The 19,032-nt window shown below is 44.7% G+C and overlaps 1 protein-coding gene across 3 annotated transcripts in view; it reads left to right on the top strand.

Annotated features, from left to right (window-relative positions):
* Positions 1-837: 837 nt before the first annotated feature.
* Positions 838-19,032, top strand: part of ZNF407 (zinc finger protein 407) — a 368,187-nt gene continuing 349,992 nt past the window's right edge. For all 3 annotated transcript variants that reach the window (XM_072952344.1, XM_072952346.1, XM_072952345.1), the window contains exon 1: positions 838-2,495. The gene's annotated coding sequence lies outside the window, so the exon portion shown is untranslated. The remainder of the gene's footprint in view (positions 2,496-19,032) is intronic.

The following is a 19,032-nucleotide window of genomic DNA, read 5'->3' as shown; positions in this document are numbered from 1 at the left end:
AATTAATAGAGATGAATGCTAAGATGATTCATATGTTGGAATTAGCAGACAAAATGTCAAAGCAGCTATTGTAACTTTGCTCAAAGATGTGGCAGAAAATATGCCTGCAGTAAGTGAACAAATAGGAAATCTCTGCAGAGAAACAGAAATTATGACAACCAAACAGATGATCAGAAATGACAGAAGAAAGATATCAGGGAACACAGAGAATAGATCAATAAAAGTTACCCAATCTGAAGGTCTGAGAGAAAAAAGACTGAAAACAAAACAAAAAAGGACAGAGCCTCAGTGAGTTGTGTGTAATGTATATTTAATTGGAATTCAAGAGAAAAAGAAAGAATGGAGAAAAGTACTTGGAGAAATAATGGCCCCAAATTTTCCAAACTTGGTGAAATACATAAATTTACAAGTATTAAAAGCTCAGAAAACCCCAAACAGGATAAATATGAAGAAAATCATGTGTACGCACATCATAAGCGAATTGCTGAAAAGCCAAAAAGATGGAGACAATTTTGAAAGCAGCCTGAGAAAAATGACAAATTACATGTAAGGACACGTCAGAGGGAGAAAAGGTCTGAATGACTTCTGCTCAGCAGAAAAAAACGGCGGCCAGAAGACACGGAACGGCATCATCTTTAACAAACATCTCTTAAAGCTCCAAGAGATACGTACAAGGATATATATACACACACATAATGTATATAATAAATATATATAAGGATATACATATATTATATATATGTAAACTTTCCTAATATAGCACAGAAAATATAATCAAAATTTCCCTACATTCTTGGATTCTCTAGAGCATTGCATGACGCACAGTAGGTGCTCAAGTATTATCTAACGGAACAAAGTTTTAATGAGAATAACTGTATCAGACACTATTACTGTGACTTAGAAATTTAGACTCTCATCTACCTATACAAATAGAATTTCAAAAGAAGGAAACTACCCTAAACAACTCATTTTATACATGAGGAAAATGAGGTCAAGCTGACTTCTTTAAGGTTACTTTATGATGCAAAGCTCTTGTGTCCATAAAATAACGGATGATGGGGAACTGAAAAATAAACTCAGATTTCATTTCACTGCTCAAAGAAGGAAGATGAAACGTTAACAAAGTTCCCAGCGTAAGAAAGGTAGCAAGATCGATCACCTAAAGATCAACAGAATGCCTATTCCATACGGAAAACTGTGCTCCTGTAACTTGAGAAACGGACCGCCCTGTCGGACAAGACTAACAGTGCTTAAATAACTACTAAAGGATGCGCGGTGGACAGAACAAGGCTGACTCGAATTTAAAGCTGAGTTCCAACTTCATTAAGCTGTGTGACCTCGAATAGTGATTGAGTCTCCTAAACTGCAGTCTCCTGTTGTGGGCGGCAGACACGAGCATTTTCGTGGACCACAGTAAGAACCTGACCAGGCCATGTCCGAGAAACCCCCCCAAGTGGGACATCGCCGCTCGTTGCTGAGTGCATCTCTGTCACTGCGCTTTTCCGGCCGCGGTTTTCCTTCCAGACTTCGCGTTTCCGAGGACAGCGGGGTGAACGCGAGGGCCAGGAGAGGCGGGGACCGCCGTGCCCCGGTCCTGCCGTCCTTTCTTCCTGGCCATCCCGGCGCCGTGCCGTTAACGTTTGTATAAACGGCCCGTGGAAGACGTTCAGACACCCGGGGCGTTTCGGCTTTTACTGCCAAACTGCAGAACCAGCTCATTCAGCTCCTCGCCTTCCCGTCAGTGTCGGAACTCGGCTCATGGCTCCCCACGGCCTGGGACTCCACGCGTCCCGTTCTGCGGCCTCTAGACATACTTTCCTCACGATCTGGGGCTGCGCACGCGCCTGGCGCGGCAGAAAAGCCTTGTTTCCGGAGACAAGCGCCTCGAGGCGCCGGGCCCACTCGGGCCGGGGAAGGCGGAGGGCGGCCGGCCGCCGGCCCAAACCAGGCCTCTGCGGCTCCCGCGTCGCCCTCGGGGTCCTCTGCGGCGGACGGGCGTGCGACGGGGTGGAGCTGGAGGCTTGGGGTAGGGAGGAGTGGACTGTCCGCAGGGAATCCGCTCTGGGACCCTGTGATAAACCCCGCTGGCCCTCGGGGACAGACACCGCCAGCCCTCCAGCCGGACGCACGGCTCCCCTTCCTTGGATTGACTTCATCGGCTTTCCGTTTTCCTCTCGGGGAGGGGCGGGACTTCCTGTTTTATCTCCCAGTGAGTTCCGGCAAGAGCTGGTAGACTAAAAACAAGAGGCACACAGGTCCGCCGGCCAGGCGGGGCAAACGAAGCTGACTCGATGTGGGTTTCACTAATCCAGTTCCACAATCCTGGTTTTTGGTCACGGTGTCCGGCGCTGGGTCCACGACGGAGTCGTCCTGGGAACCGCCGGAAGTCGCTCAGCGGAGAGACAGGAAGTCCCTCCCCTTCCTCCCAGAGGGAAGACGGTGAGCCGGAGGAGTCAGTCAGAGGGGCGAGCAGGAGCGATTCCGTCGGCAAACAGGTAAGTTATTCTCTGGCCGGGGCGGGGGGTTTGGAGGCGGGGACCGTCCAGCGTCAGCGCGGGGCCTGGGGGCGGTGGCTTGAGGGCCCGGGCCCCGGCGGCTGGGCGCCGGGAGCCCCGCCAGGGCCCTTCGCTCTTCCTCCTCCCCCCTCCCCCCGCCTCCGCCCCTCCCCGCTAGCGGGGCCCTCCCGACGCCGCCCAGACTCACCCCACACGCCCGCCGCCCGCGCGGCCTCGCCGCCGCCGGGCCTCCGCTCCCGCCCGCCGCTACTCGCTCCGCGGCCGGCCCCTCGCGGACCCGGCGGGGCCTCGGTTTCCCCGCGGGGCCGGCTGTCGCCCCCGAGTGGAACGCGCACGCCCGAGCGCCGAGCTCCCGCCGTGTCGGTTTATAGTCCGGGCAGTGGCTTCCTTCGGCTGCCTTCCCCTCCCGGTGTCCTGGAGCTGCGCCGGTGCGCCGCTGCGCCGCTGCCGCCCGCGCCTCCTTCCGTTAAGGGCTGTAACGCTGGCGACCGAGAGCAGCACGCCGGGAAGTGGAGGGGCCCGGCCACTCGGCTTCGGCCGCTCTCAGCGCCCGGAGGGAGACCCCGGCTGCCGCACCGCTGTTCGCAGCGGCGGGTCTTGCCCCGGTGGATAGATACCACCTCCTCCCAGCCGGCGGGCACCACCCGTGTGTGCTTGCCCGCTTTCCACAGAGTAGTCTGGTGGAGGCGGGTGGCAGGAGCTGCTGACCCCTGTCGGTTGAGTGGAGTTTTGAATAGCCCACTTCTTTCCCTGGGGGAATTCGGGAATAGGACATTTTGGCAGGGTTGGTTCCATGGACACACACGTAGGATTTCTTAATTTTTTAGGTAATCATAGCTGTAATGGTGAGTGCAGTATAACTTTATAGTTTGTGCGGTGGCAGTAGTCCCCGTATGCACCTGTTTTGCGGTGAGGTGTTAGTCCAGCAATCCAGTTGAACACCGCATAGGGAAGGGCACTGATACATGTTGGTTGGGACATCATTAGGAGAGCTCATTTGATAGTTTCTGTGTATTTCATTCAGCACAACAGTCTTGCGGAGTAGGAATGAATCCCTTTCACCAACTGAGACCCAAATAATTTCACCAAAAGTATGGATTCAAATCTCAAGGGTTTGTTACTCATTCTTAAAGTTTGCTACGTATGAAGTTACTAACTTCTGTCACGTCCGAAAAACACTAAGGCAAGGCTTTCTAGTAGTTAATGTCTTGCATGTTGTGAGGCAGTTGTGATTATTGCTGATAGCACAGTTGCTTACTGGTGCGTTAAAAAAACTTTATTTTGAAATAATTTCAGATTTACACAAAAGCTGCAAGATAGGACAGAGTTCCACTGGTATTCAGCAAAGTGGCTCCACTTCAACAAACACTGATTCCCGCTTCATGCTGGACACCATTCTAGGTGCAGCAGAGAGTAACGTGTTGCCCTAGGTGATCTTAAGGTAGGGTTGAGGAGACAGGTACATAAACACCATGCCTTTTGCTAAGTGCTCAAGTGGAGACAAGGGGAGCACAGAGGACATGATCACTGTCGGGGTGGGAGTGGTGAGAGCTTCAGGACACAGTATTTGAGTCTCAAGGATTAATGAATATTAATTTGACTGATGGGACATTTTCCCAACATGCATTCTAATTAGGTTTGTTTTATTAGAGGAGAACTCTGTAAACTTTATGAAACAGATTCTTCTAGTTTGATTCTCATCTCTCTCTCATAGTCCCTTTAAGAAGAGATTGGCTTCATAGGTATCACAGGTTGTGGGAAGAATCCATGAATAGGAGGTTAAAGCTCTGTTTCTTATGCAGTAATGAAAATATCTAGATCTGTACATTTAAAAATTCTTTGTTTTTCATGCTTGTTAAGTACTTCCTGTGGTCTGGGCACACGTGTTATGAGAGGTCATGAAGCACAGCTCTTATGCATTGTAACCTGGTGTGTTAGGTCCCCGTACCAGAGGGGGCATTGAGTGTCTTAGTCAGCTTGGACTGCTATGACAAAATACTGAAGCCCGGGTAGCTGAAACAGCGGACATTTATTTAGCACAGTTCTGCAGGTTGAGAAGGCCAAGATCAAGTGCCGGTTCCTTGTGAGGGCTCTTCCTGGCTTGCAGATAGCCGCCTTCTTGCTCTGTTCTCACGTGGCAGAGAGAGAGAACTCTGGTATCTTCCTCTTATAAGGATGACACTGATCCCATCTTGGGGGCCCCACCCTCATGACCTCATCTAAACCCAATTCGGTCTCCCAAGATTCTTTCTCTAAATACTATCACATTGGGGATAAGGGCTTCAACATATAAATTTGGGGCGGGGTACAGTTCAGCCTGTAGTGTAGGTTTCTTAGAATTTTTGTTATTATGTGGAATTCCTCCAAAATGGACTTGGTATAGAGCTAAACAGGGAACTGTAACATTAGAGTTTATGTGGCTTTCAGTAAAGCAAAGTTAACACAATTTTATTTAAACTAATAAGAAATATGATTCAGAGACCAGTTTGTAAAAGAAGTTTTTCTTGTTTCATTTTGTTGAAAGAGAGAAATATGTGAAATACTGTGGTCTTTTTTCAATTTTAGGCCTTATTGGAGTGAACACTCTCATAGAGATACAGATGTTCTAGAGGGCGTAAGGACTGTGGCAATGATCCATTTCAGTTCCCTCATAGTCTGATGAGGAGGCTGAGCCCCGCAGGAGCTAAGTGACAAATCCGTCTCAGAAATTAGTGGCAGAACAAAGATTAGAGACAGGCCTCCTGATACACAGGCCAGTCTTTCTACTCTTTGAAGCATCAGTAGTTCTCAGACTTAAGGTGTGTCGGAGTTCCCTGGAGCCTGTGAAAACACAGATGTTGGGCTTCACGCCGGGGCTTTGATTTGGCAGGTGTGCTCTGGGACTGAGAATGCATTTCTGACAAGTGCCTGGGTGGTGTGATAGCTGCTGGCTCTGAGGCCACACCTCAGTAACCCTGCCCTCCCATGATGTTGCCCTTGATCTCTGTATAGAGGGTCTACTTCTTTAGTTTTGTGTTACAAACAGTAGCACACCAACAACATAATGATTAGATGAAAAATGAAAGGACTAGAAACGGAGGATTTCTCAGGCAGACTAATTTTGGCATTTTCACGGATAGTTTTTGGAGCCAGTTCTAGCATTGGAACCGCTTGCTGTGGAAGGGGATTCACTTGAGCTATAGAGCCCTCAGTCTGACCAAAATTCACACTGAGAAGGTGTCCAGATTGATTGCTTAGATGGTCTAGGACTGAAAAATTACTTCCCACTTTGTTATTCTATGCTCTCCTCTTACTTTGTGTACTAAAATGTTCTTTTCTTGTATATCAGAATCTTACCAGGCCCTACACAGTTACATGCCTGTAGGAGATGTTGAAGAAATGTAAGTTGAGTTAAAAAAGAGTAAGGGCGAAAATAAGGTAGGGCATTTATCCAGAAGGTTTCTCTCCTCTCTGGACGATCCCAGTTGTGGCCTGTTTTGACTAACTGTCGTCTGTTCCAGTTTACGCCTTATTTGCAGTTACTGGGATTTTTAAGCAGTTATTGGAGGAAGTAGCATGTTGTGTTAGAGTTAACAGTGGTTCCCCCAGCCCTTTTATGTATCTGTGTAATAGACTTTTTCATATTCAGTGGCTTCATCTTTAATTGATACCTCGTTGCTGGATATTAGGTTAGTCCCAGTTTGTTTTCTGTTGTAAAGAGTTCCATGGTGAATATTCTTAAACACATATTTTGTCCAATATTTCTTTAAGATAAATTCTGTAAAGAGTCATTGATAGCTCAAAGAAGATACACATTTTTAAGGTTTTTGATATATAAATTGCAAAATTACCCCGTGGAAAGGTTGTATAGATTTATATCCCAATCTGTACTATTGAGAATGCACATTTTCCCACATTTTCCCCAATGCTTAACTGTTTTTGTTTTAGACAAAATTGAGTTTTGGAGGGATATTTTTAAGGATTCTTCCTGTAGTATGATGGGTGGGAATGGTATTCTGACTCATTTACTAAAACCTTCCTTATCTTCACATTGAAAATTTCCGGTTTTTTGTTTGCCTCAATGAGAGAGCAAAATAAACCTCAATAAAGTAGTAATTAACACCTAACTAGCGTTTCACTTGGGGCACTTTTTGTAAATGGCTCCTGTTGGCTGTATCTGTGGCCCTCACCAAACGGGAAGCTTCTTACAACTTGGATGCATTTCTGATTCACATCAGTCACCAAAATCAGCCACAGGTCAATCAAAGGCGTAACTATAGATGGCAAAACTAGAAACTTTTAGGAAACAATAATTGGGCAATAATTGTATCACTTTGTTAGAGGGAAGAGGTTCTTAAGCAAATCTCAGAAGGTGCAAACTATAAAGGGAAAGATTGATACATTTGACAACATTGATATTGATGACTTTTGTTTGTTAAAAGAAACTGCCAAGAAAGTTAACAGTCAAGTCACAAGCGAAAATAGGTCTTTTCAGTACATATTACTGATAAAAGTTTAGTGTCCAGACAGATGAGCAACTATAAATCTATAAGAACAACAGAAAAATGGACAAAGGACCTGAATAGGCATTTCACAGAAGAGGAAACCCAAATGCAAAGACACTTGACTTCATCAGTAATTAGAGAAATGGAAATTAGGACCAACATGCAATGGTGTAAAAATCTGACCATGCCTGCTGTTTGTAGGGAAGAAGTGGGAGTGTTAATTGGTGCATAACTGTGCAGTTAGCTAGTGAAGTTAAAGATTCCTGTACTGTTTGACCCAGTGCTTCCACTCCTATGTCTTTAACCTGGAGTATTGGTCCTACAGGGTGCTAACAGCATCTCCTGGGAACTTGTTAGAAATGCAGATTTGGGGGCTCCACCCTAGGCCTACTGAGTCAGGAACTTTGGGGATGGGCCAGCTTTTTGCTTTAGAAAGACTTCCAGGTATTTGATGCATGCTAAAATTGGCAAACCACTGCCCCAGAGAAAATCCTGTACATGAGCGACTGAAGACATGTATAGGAATGCTCATAGTTGCACTGTGTAAAAGGCAAACCCTGGAAGCCACGTCCATCACAGGAGAACAGATAAACTGTATGATATGCCTCTAGTGAAGTACTGTGCGAGAGTGAAACCGAATGGATTTTAGCCACATGCATCACCCAGAATAAGTGTCAGGCACATCTTGAGGGAAAAGAAGCTACTTATAGAAGAATGCGTATACCATTTTTTCTTTTTCAAGTTTAGAAACATGCAAAACAAAATTGTGTGTGTTAGGATATTGAAAGTAATAAAATGGGTAAATTATAAACAGAAAATTCAAGTTAATGGGTAGCTCTGTTGCAGGAGGATGACGGGGTGTAAGAAGATGGTCATGTCTCAGGTCTCTGATGAGTCTGTGGGACCTGCTGCCAAATAGGGGGTCCTTGGCTTCGTCCTTGGCTTTGCCCAGGAAAGAGTTCCAGTGAGCCATGAAAGTGAAAGCAAGTTCGTTTAGAGAGATACACATTCCATACACAGTGGGGTCCCTCTCAGAAGGGAGAGCGGCCCTAAGGTGTAGGGTTGGTAATTTCATATGCTAACAAGTGGGAGGGTTATTCCAACTATTTTGGGGAAGGGGTGGGAATTTCCAGTAATTGGGCCACTGGCCACTTTTTGCTCTGTGGTCATGGCACCTATGGGTGTGTCATTTAGCAGATAATGTATTGCAGTGAACATGTAGTGAGGCTCAGGGTCTCCTGGAGGTCAAGTGTTGGGCCTAGTTGGTTTTAACCAGTTTTGTCATATCCTCAATGGCTGTGTCATTCTTTTAATGGTTGTGCCCTGCCCTCTTCCCTTCTCTCTCAGCTCTGTAACAATAGGGAAGGGGACAGGCACACCAAGAGGGACTTTAAAGCCAAGAGTTTAATTTTCTTAAACTGACATGTGCTTAGGGTTTTGTTATAAAGTGCTTAATGTCTTTATATTTTATGTAATAAAATTAATTTTATTTCTACCAAAATCTTAAAAACAAATTTTCTTTTTTGCAGTGTCTGTTGACACAAGGACTATTCAGTTTGTGTGAAAAAGATGTGGGAGTGATGGTGGTCAAGATGTGCTCTTGTAGGATTATAATACAAATGTACTCGCAGTGGTAGAAATACCGAAAAGCCGGTTTGTCTGGACGGTAATGATTGTTGATACTTGTTGGATGCTCACTGGGTGCCAGGCACTGGTGTACCCACACAGCATACTGAGTTTATACTCAGTTACCTGAGAATTGAGCCTCCCACTGACCCGTGAGTTGTGTCACTACTGCCCCTTTTCCCAGAGGAGGAAGGGCCCTGTGGGCACACAGGTGGGAGTGGTGGCGGCCTTCTGTCTCCTGACCACTCTGTCAGAAAAGGTCAGAGGAAGAAGACAGTCATAGAACAAAGGTACATCCCAGAGTGTTGGAGTTACGGGAAAAAGTCAGAGTCAAAGTTGGAATGGGAGTTCAGAGGAGGACGGTGAAGGGTGTATTCACCCCCATTTTCCGAGTTACTTTCTTTATTTTGCAAGATTTGTTTTTAAACCAGTGTACTTAACTTTATCATTCTAGTAAATGACAAGTCTCAAAGCAGAAAACGTGATTAATTGTGTTTTGTTTGTAGTTCTAAGGATTGTATCTTCCAGTCCATCAGAAAGCAGTAGTGTCCTGTCATAGGACTTGGGAAATCATACTTCTTTGCTTAGGTTACTAAAGAGGGCAGTTTTGGGAAATGTTCCTTTGCCTATTTTTTCCTAGCCTTTTGATAAATTTTTGGAGAGTCGTATGTATTCCATATTATGAGGACTGTTTTATAAATAAACATTGCCTATACTGTAAACCTTATTTTAAGCTATTGTGGTGTGACAGTCATTTCTTGAAACGAACTAGTATAGGAAAAATAAAAAGATGGTTCTAGAAGCCCTATGTCAGTTACATGCTCTGTGGAATCAAATAGCTCTGCTGTTTTTGTTCGATATTCAGAGTGCTAAAATTGTCTAAACCACGAAAAGTGTCAAGCATTTGTAATTATGTAGCATCATACGTTCCAGCAGAATCAGCCCCTCATGAAGACGCTGACAGCCGGGAGAGTCCTTCCCTAGCCGGGACGTCTGCGTTCCCGACGCGGGTGGTGCTGGTCGAGGGTCCCTCATGGGCAAATGCAGAACATAGGCTTCTTCAGACAGATCTCAGGGACTTGAGCTCTTCCAGTTTCAGCTGTGTTTTGCTAAAGCTAGACAATCGATCTTAAATCTCAGTGCTTTTCAATGTGTTTGGTGTTCCTACTTCTTTTACATTCTCTAATCTCTTGTACTTTTTTCCTTTTATTAAAAAATAGTTTTAAATAAAAGCAAGTAAGGTAATAAGAAGCCTCGGGAAAAGTCATTACTTAGCACAGTTGGAGCAATACCAGTATAATCATCCAGTGTAACCAAAGCCCAGCTTGCTTGTCAGTTACTAAATATAAAGGGATGTTTGTGTTTTAAACCTATAATGAACAACAAGCCATTTCTTATGAAGTGTACTTGTAAATCATTGTGAACTAGGGATCAAAATTTGATATATAATTATTGGATCAATTATTATAGAATGAAGGATCACAGTTATAGGGAGTGCATAAAATTATAAAACTGTTAGAATTTAAACTGAGCTGTAATGTGCTTTTAAAAACGCTTAGAAAATTTAGACCATTCAAGGAGAGGTGGTAGAAATTATAGTCTTTCAAAAAATGAGATCAAATGGTTTTCATTAAAAATCTTTAGGGTCCATCATCTGGTTTCCCACAGGGGAGATACTTAAAACCCTAGGATTTGGGGGTGGTAGACTGAGGCAGTGTTTGCGAAAAGTCACATTCAGAATAATTTTGTGGGCAGATCATTATGCTGGCAAATGAGCTTGGGATGTGATGTGACAGCCCTGTTCAGCGCAGTGCATTATTCTCCTTCCTGACTCACCTTTCCTTTCCCTCTTTCCCCCACTTCTCCTCTGCAGTTCCGCTCTGTGTGGTTAATATGTTTTAAGTATATTTTTTGAGGGAAGTTAGGAGGGATTTTAATCCAGTGGATCACAAATCTGACTCATTAAAATCAGCCAGGGAGCTCTTTAAAACTACAGATTGTTCTGCCCACCTTAGACTTTAATTGGAATCTCTCCGTGGGTAGGACCAAGGGATTCATGCTTTGATGATTTGTAAATGATTGGTATTGTCTGTAATTCCCTTACTGTACACGCATGGAAGCACTAGCTCTAAGTGTGCTTTTCCAGGGACAGCTGCATTTCTCAGAACGGGTTTTGATAAGTCTATTAAAGTCTGCAAGCCTTCATTAATGGTAGGCGAACAAGGAGAGTGATGATTTTGGGACTGCTGTGTGGCAGGGATGGTTAGCTGTCCACCTAAATCAGCTCTCCCTTCCGTGAGGTACAGTCACACAACTGCAGGCTCCTTGCCGAGAAGCAGGCAGGCGTGGAAGTGGTAGGGGTACTGTTCAGGGCCTTTGAAGGAGCAGAGGCCCTGCAAACTCCACGCTTGCTTCCGTCCTTCGCCAGCTGGGTGCAGGGAGTGAGGAAGCTCCGGGGCAGAGCGCTGAGATGGGAAGAGTCAGCATCTCTGAGCCGGCAGGAGCGCCCGCCTGCTCTCCAGGAGCACCTGCCTTGGGAGTTCACAGGAGCGGGATTCAAACTTCTGTGGGGTTTGAGCTGTTTTCAAGCCCACTTATGACAGCAATTCGGGTATTAGGGCGCTAACCTTGTCAGGTTGACTGTAGCCAAATCTAAAAGGACAGGCAGGTTGTGAATATGCAGAACATTAGTAATCCCCAGTTTTTCTTCTCCACATGTATAGTTGTGTTACCCTCAGAAGGTGGAAGCGCACTGCTACAGAGTCGGGACGTGTTGCTGGGCCACAGTGCTTTCCTAGAGCTGTGCTTGGAGGGCGGCCAGTACTCATGTGAAAATTAGTGAGTGAAGGCTTGTGAGGCTACCCGTGAAAGGCTGCCAGCAGCGGGGAAGGGGCTGATTTTCAGAACACTCTTATTTACTAACGAACTTAGAGCTGAGAATTCTTATGTATTTTTATTGATTCCTTAGAATTTATGTAATTAAAGAATTAGTCAATGTGTAAGGTGTATGTAATGCAGGGTTTCCCACACTTACTCGTTTACTCCTTCGTTGTTCTGCTACATTTTATGCCACAGCATTTCAGCTCACTTTTTTCTAGACTTAGCCTCGTCATAAGAAGTAACACATGTGGACTCATAGGTTGGTATGTTATTTCCGTCCAATACACATTCTAATAATATGTACTTACTTAAAAACCCTTACTTGCGGAACATCACTTTATTTTAAATGCCACTGGTGATATTTCTGTTATACTTGGGAAATACTGTTCACCTGATAAGTACTTTTTTTTTAGTTTCTTCAGCGCTTCCTGCATAAAATTCTAATAGAAATACACACAGTCACCTGGAAACAGGCCGCCCCGCTGTCTAGTGGGGTTTGGGGCACCATTTTCCTGTTGCAGAGACTAGTGTTCTGTTTGATTGCCATTTACCTCTGTCACTGCGGGGCAACGGAAACGACGGCTAAACAGTTTGCAGCGAAGCAGCATCTGCTTCTCAAGTGAGAGAGCGAGGGGCCTAAGGAAGTGCTAACCGACAGAAGTGTAAGGGAAGCTCTGGGAAAGCACTGCTACTTTCGGCAGAGAAGGAATTTGAGGAAGTAATCCGGTAGAATACCCGAGGGAGAAGCAGGTAAGAAGACTGGAAGGGACCATGAGCTCTGTCGAGTACTGACTGAGCGTTTAGGGAAAAGAGGGCTCAGAAGGGACGTGATTCGCATCCCCTCTTCTTCATCCCATCGCCCACATCCTTTCCTTTTCTCCCGGAGCGCGTTGTATCAGGTCCGCAGGAAAGAACGCATTGTTGGAGGGCGAGCCTTTGCCGTCCTTGGAAGCTGAGGAAGCACCCAAGCACTTCTCTTTCCTCTCAAATGTCTTGGAGTTCTAGAATTTACCAATTCTTACCATTGCACTTCTGCATAATTTAAGTTTTAAACTCTTCAATTATTTTTATCAGTTTGTATCTTGATGTATAAATTAATCCTTTAAATTTGTTCTAAGCTTCTATCTTTTAGTTGGAAAGGGAGCTTCTTATTTCAAGTGTTCCAAAATTTGGCACTTGAGTCTTAAACACTATAGTCACTGAGCACGTTGAAACTTAGTCTTTGGTTTTCCTTTCGAGGAGTCATATATAGTCATATATAGCACTGCTTATGTCCTGACATCCTCTACCCATATTTTATTTTGTACTTTTTGAATTCATTAACACCCTATACCAACAACCAGGATAAAGAAGAGCAGGCAAGATAAAGGAAAAGTGGTAGAATTTCAGATGAGTTTATTTCTGTAATTTGTACCAGATCAAGTAAAAGAGAAAAAGTACGTTAAAATAGTGAAAGAATGATCATTGAAATCAAACTTGGAGATTATTTACCCTCTTTCCACTTATGACAATTAACTGAGAGTGAGACATGAGAGACACTGACACAGGTTTAGTGAAAAGCAGCAAAATGTAACTTGAAAGAGAATTCAGAGGAACACTTAAAAATAAAAATCAGTTTTGCCAGGTGAAAACTAAGGGGAAGGGGACAGGAAAAGTTGTTACAGAAAAATGAGAGTTTTGTATTATGAACAGTATGAAGCTCACGGAGAAACCCTCTGAAGCAGTGCAAGAATCCACAGGTGTATGTGATCGCAAAGCTGTCACAGACTTCAGCTCCATCCAGTGGTCCCCTCTTATCCCAGGACCTGTGTTCCAAGACCCCCGGTGGATGCCTGAAACCGTGGATAGTACCAGACTCTATTTGTGTGTGTGTGTGTGTGTGTATTGTTTTTCCTATACGTGTGTACCTGTGATAGGCCCAATAAGAAATTAACACCAATAACTAATAATAAAACAGAACAGTTTTAACAATAAACTGTGCTAAAATTTACGTGAATATGGTCTTTCTCTCAAAATATCTGATAGACCTGTCTTACAACCATGCGAGAGGGAGCAGGGCCCGTGTGATGAGAAGAGGGGAGGTGTGTGACGCACACGCTGTGATGTGGCGTTAGGCCCCTGTTGACCTGATGGTAAGTCAGGAGGAGGACGGTCGGCTTTGGGGGTCCCGGATTGCTGAGCCATGGTGATGTTGATGGTTGGCTGTCAGGAGTAGACCACGTCGATATTGGGGATCCTGGGTGGGCCGAGATTGCATCATACCACACAGAATGGCTTGCAGCTTAAGGCTTATGTTTATTTCTGAAATTTTCCATTGAAATTTTTGGACCACAGTTGACAGATGGTAACTCAAACCACAGAAGTAGAAACCGTGGAGAAGGCGGGACTGCTGCAGTGAAAGTCCAGGTTCAGGTGTCGGAGTCCAGAAGATGGGAGGGTGCTGGTCGGGACCTGGAGAAGGATCGTGATGCAGCATGTCTCAGGGCATTTGATCACCTGGTGCCTGAGTCTGATGGCCCGCGGTCCAGGAGTGCTGAGCTTTGAGGGCAGGAGAAGGTGGACAGCCCAACTCAAGGAGAAGAAGCGAATTTGCCCCCCTCCGCTCTCCTCGTGTTGTTGCATTCAGGCCCTCAGCAGACTGGGCCTTGCCAGCCCGCACGGGTGAGGGCCGGTCTCCTTTACTCAGTCTGTCATCCAGATGCTCCTCCCTTCCAGAAACACCCTACAGACGTGCCTGGAAGTAGCATTTTACCAGCTGTCTGTGCGTCCCTCAGCCCCGGTCAGGTTAGCACTTACAGTTGACTGTCACAGCCTTTCTGGTCAGCTGCCCGAAAGTGTCCTCAGTGCCATGTTTCCCTGCCACCTTAGGATCCAGCCTGAGAACACACACCACATTTAGCTGCCATGTCTCCTTAGCCTCCTTTAATCTGGAACATTTCCATAGTCTTTCTTTGTCTTTTATGTCATTGACATTTGTGAAGAATGTAGTCCTCCCATTTTTTTTCCATCTTTAAATAAAACATTCCTCACTTTGTGTTGTCTGCACTGTTTCCTCCTGATGAGCAGCGGGCCTGGCATTCTCTGCTGCAGTGATACCTGCTGTCCCGTCCTTCTCAGGGTCTTAGATCCAGGTGCAGCATGTCTGCCTTCATCGAGGATGTTCATTTTGATCACTCCTGGCAAGGTGTTCCTGATTTATCCACTGTACAGTTGCTGAATTTTCTTCCCTTGAAACTAATAAGCAGTTTGTAGGGAGATGGTTTAATGCCATTCCAACGTTCTGCATATTAAAGTTACCCCTCGATTGGCTTCCATTGGTAATTCTTGCCTGATGCAGTCTTTGCCAGCATGACTTTCTGTCTCCTGCAGTCCCTCCACATTTCCCAGGTGGCCCTCCACATTCTGCTGTAAACAGAGCCATACCTTTGCCCTGTCATTCCATCCATTTGTCTGTACATCTCTCTGCCTGTCTCCCAACCATCCATACGGACTCACTCGTTCCTACTTTTAATGGGCGTTAATTATTGTGGTGCGGAAACTGTCCCAGATTCGGTCAGCAGGAGCCCTTCAAGCTGACTCTGGTATCTTTGTCACAAAATTTTTAAAAGCATGTCTCCACTTTGTGGCAAAATACGGTGCTCCAGGCTTATCTTGTGCCTGCTGTGCTCCAGGCCGCGGATCTGCCGCTCTTCCAGGGGCCCGGGTGCTGTGTACTGGGGCTGGCGTTGGAGACCAAGGTGTGGGTGCTGGGTGTGCTCGCTGTTCCTGGTCCTCCTTGAGTCTCGTGGGAGGTCCAATGAGCCACAGGGAAGCTTCTTGGCGTCCCTGAATGTTTGACCAAATTAGACCCCAAACGTCTCGGACTTGTACAGGTTGCTGCCAGATTTCCCTGTATTTGTGGTCTTTTGATTTTCAGTTTAGTCCAAGAACCACAATCATAAATGTATTTCTATACGAAGGCCTCCTTTTTTTTGAGAGGCATCATCATTTTCCATTACTCACCACGTGTAGAGGATTTCTTTTTAAAGCTGCTTCTTTCGTCTTCTCCCACAAAGTAATATATTTAGGAAATCATACAAAAGAGAGCCAAGAAGAAGAAGAAGAAGAAGAAACTGCCTATAATTTTACCACCCAGAGGGGGAAAGGCCTATTAACCTTATTCGATAAATGACTTGGTTAGAACTATATCCATTTTTAAAATTTAATACTGAATTTTTCTCTTTTCCAAGTATACTTTAACACTCAGATCTTTGATACCTAATAATTTGTATTCCAAATATCTTGAGGCTTGATAGCTTTATATTGTGTGTTAGCTTATTGACATTTGGAATTACAGTGTTTTCCAGATTTCTTCCAAAATTAGTAGTTTTGTTCTTTTTTCCCTGTAGTTCTTCGATTAGCCATTGTATTAATCCATCTCTTCTCAGTGGACCTGACGAATCTGTCTAAGCATGAACAATGTGGAACATGTGTTTAGCTGTTTATTTAAGTTACATTTCCTCCATATTTACATTTTGGAAATAGCCTTTTTCATATTTTTCCTACTGGAATGAAAAAAAAATCCATTAGTAAGAATTCTTTTTTCTACTGGTTGAGTACTCAACAATTTTTTAGTCTCAGCAAAAGATTTTCTGCTGGAATTTAGAAATCTTCGTCCTTCTCTCTCACTTTCCAAATGAGGAAACTGAGGCTCAGCATAGTTAAATGCTTACCGTGTGCCCTGCAGCGTATTGATGGAGTGGTTGGGCCACCTTACTTGAACCATAATGTTCGTTTTCACTAGTGTTTACCGTTTTCAGTGTAAATGCGTTGTGTTTCTTGCATTCTTTCTTCCTAGTTCTCTTCCTTTCCTCAGCGTTTCTATGCTGTGTGCTTCATTCTTTTGCCTTTTGAAAAAGATGAAAGGAAAATTTAAGGAAAGTATACTAACTTTTATTAAGGAATGCTTTTTTATGGCTGCATTATAAATTCTTGAAAATAAAGCGTCTAATGGAAACACTTAATGAGAAAGTAGGGACTCTGTCACATGTCCCCCCTCTCCCCCTTTTTTAGTGAATAGACCGTTTAAACTAAATTAAGTAAAGGATATAAATTCTGTTGTTTCAGTTTTAATATTTCATGACTGATTTTATAGATGAAATTATATTTTACAATAAATAGGAAGAAGAATTTATACAGCCTGTTCTATTTGATGTGAAACAGCAAATCCCATTTCTCTGTAGCTGTAAAGAAAATTCATTATAATGTCTTTAGTTGTAAGAGATGGTTTCATTGTGATTAGTTACGTTGATAATAAAACAACCTTTTCACATGGCATAAGATACAAACGACCCTACGTGTCTGCTTTTAATGGCGTTGGAGTTTTTCATTTTCTGCTTTTCTTATAGAGTCTTCATTTCTTTTATTGTTTTTCTATTTCAATAAAAATCCCCTTTCTTAAGGAAAATCAAAACAATTAGGTAGAAAGACTAGCATGACATTGATCTTAAAAGTACTCTTTGGAAGGAGATAGATTAAATTTTAACTTTTTGTGTAAAATCTTTCTTACTACAAAAAATACGTTTGTCAGGGATGACTGATAGAAGGTAGTCGTAAAATTAACTTTATTCCTGGATCAATTAACGTATTTGGAGAAGAGTACTTGAAGTGTAGGAAGATTTAAAAAAAGGAATAGCCAGGTAAGAAGGCTGAGCTAATTTACAGTGTTTCTGTCCAGTGATTTCTTGTTTTTCTTGGTGTTAATGTGTCTTCACGAGTAGTGCTGGGAAAGGGATGATGATCTGCGTGTCTGTTATGGTCACCATGGTTTAATCCCTCTTGCTATGACTTTTTAGTGGTTGTTTTAGCTCTAACTTAAGCACTCAAGAAATACCCTAGTTTTTAACTTGCACACAGAATCAAATTGGATATTTGAAAAAGATCATGGGTACCCCTGGAATAGAAATAATATTCTATTCTGACTTGAGTGAGAGTGTTTTTCCTTCCTGTGCTAGTTTTACTTCCCTCTGACCCTTGGGGCTTAGGAGCGTATGGTTCTGGCCTGCTTGTCCTCAGGGTGACCTTGGACTCTGGCCTGGGAAGATTCTTTTTAGGCTTAAGCCAGGCATGGCATGTGAAATGCTCTGGAGGTGAAACTTCATGAGTTGCAGGTCCTATGGCCAGAGGCGCCTGCATCTCCTGGGCTTGGATGTCTCCTGCTAGGGGAGGGCGAGGGGTCACGCAGTCTGCGCGGCCGGAAGGACTGTGACTCGTTCAGCCCTGATGCCCTGTGGCTGGCCATGTGTTCACTGCATGGGCCACGTCATCAGGTTTGGGGAATGTTCCAGTGTAGACATCCTGAGCCTAGCTGGAAAGGCACTCCTGGCTACTGTCAGCTCTGAGGCAGGTCACTTGCTGTGATTCCAGGGGCCTATTAGAATGAAGACCCTCATCCAAAATGAGAAGGTCTTTCAGAAATAGTAAGACATTTCTTTTATTCCGTACAAATCTGAATTAAAACTCTCCCCACCTCATCTTTTTAATAACTCTTGACTTTACTGTACCACTTTTTCACCATAAGCTGTATCAGGTCTGATTTTGATAGTGGGAGAGACATAAATGTAAATGTCAGTTTCTTACGTTCTAAAATCTTACAGAAGCGTGATGGAGTTCTGCTCCTGGTCTGCATTGCATAGTGTACTTCACCTGACATTTATTGACCTCCTCCTGTACGTTAATACTGTTGTGCCAGTGCAGAAGGTTCTTGTTAAAGGCTGGAGCATGTAGAAAAGGAATTATATATGAAATATATATAAAGGAGGGGTGAACTTGCACCGTATCTGTCCTCGACAAGGTGTAAAGGAGAGAGAATGGGCATTATATTAGTAATCCAGTGCTATGTAGCAGATTCTGTAACACACAGGGGCTTAAAGCCAGTTTCTAGGGGTCAGGGATTTGGGAGTGGGCCTACCCGGGTGGTTCTGGCTCCTGCTGTCTCCTGTGGCAGCACTCAGGGTTGTGTGGGGGCTGCAGTCACTCGAAGGCTTGCCTGGAGCTGGAGGAGCTGTTCCCGGGCCAGACCCACAGCTCGCCCCCCTGGCTGTCAGCAGGAATCTCTGGTCCTCACTGGCTCTTGGTAGGAGGCTTCAGTCCGTCACCCACAAGCCTGCCCATGCACAGGCTGCAGAGGTGTCCCCACAGCAGGGCTCCAGCTTCGCCCAGACAGTTGTCGCAAGGGAGATCACAAGCAGGGAACACGGTGCCTCCTATGAAGTCAGACAAACTCACTTCCACTGTTTTCTGTCCCCTCCAAGTGGGTCAGCAGGGCCAGTCCACGCCAAGGGGAGCGAATAGGCTCCACTTTGTAAAAGGAGTGCCATAGAATTTTGTGGACTCCTTTTCAACCACCACAGGCATTTTCCTGGCTGGGGAGAGGAATGGGCTTACAGACATAACCGAGGAGAGCCCTGCAGCCAGCGAGGAGCTGGGTTTCACTGGGCCCAGGTATTCGTGCTGTTCCCATTGTGGATAAACCACAACCCTCTTAC

This window comes from Vicugna pacos, chromosome 30, assembly GCF_048564905.1.
Source record: "Vicugna pacos chromosome 30, VicPac4, whole genome shotgun sequence".
In the NCBI taxonomy this organism is placed as follows: Eukaryota; Metazoa; Chordata; class Mammalia; order Artiodactyla; family Camelidae; genus Vicugna; species Vicugna pacos.
This window is presented reverse-complemented; position numbering and strand designations above follow the sequence as displayed.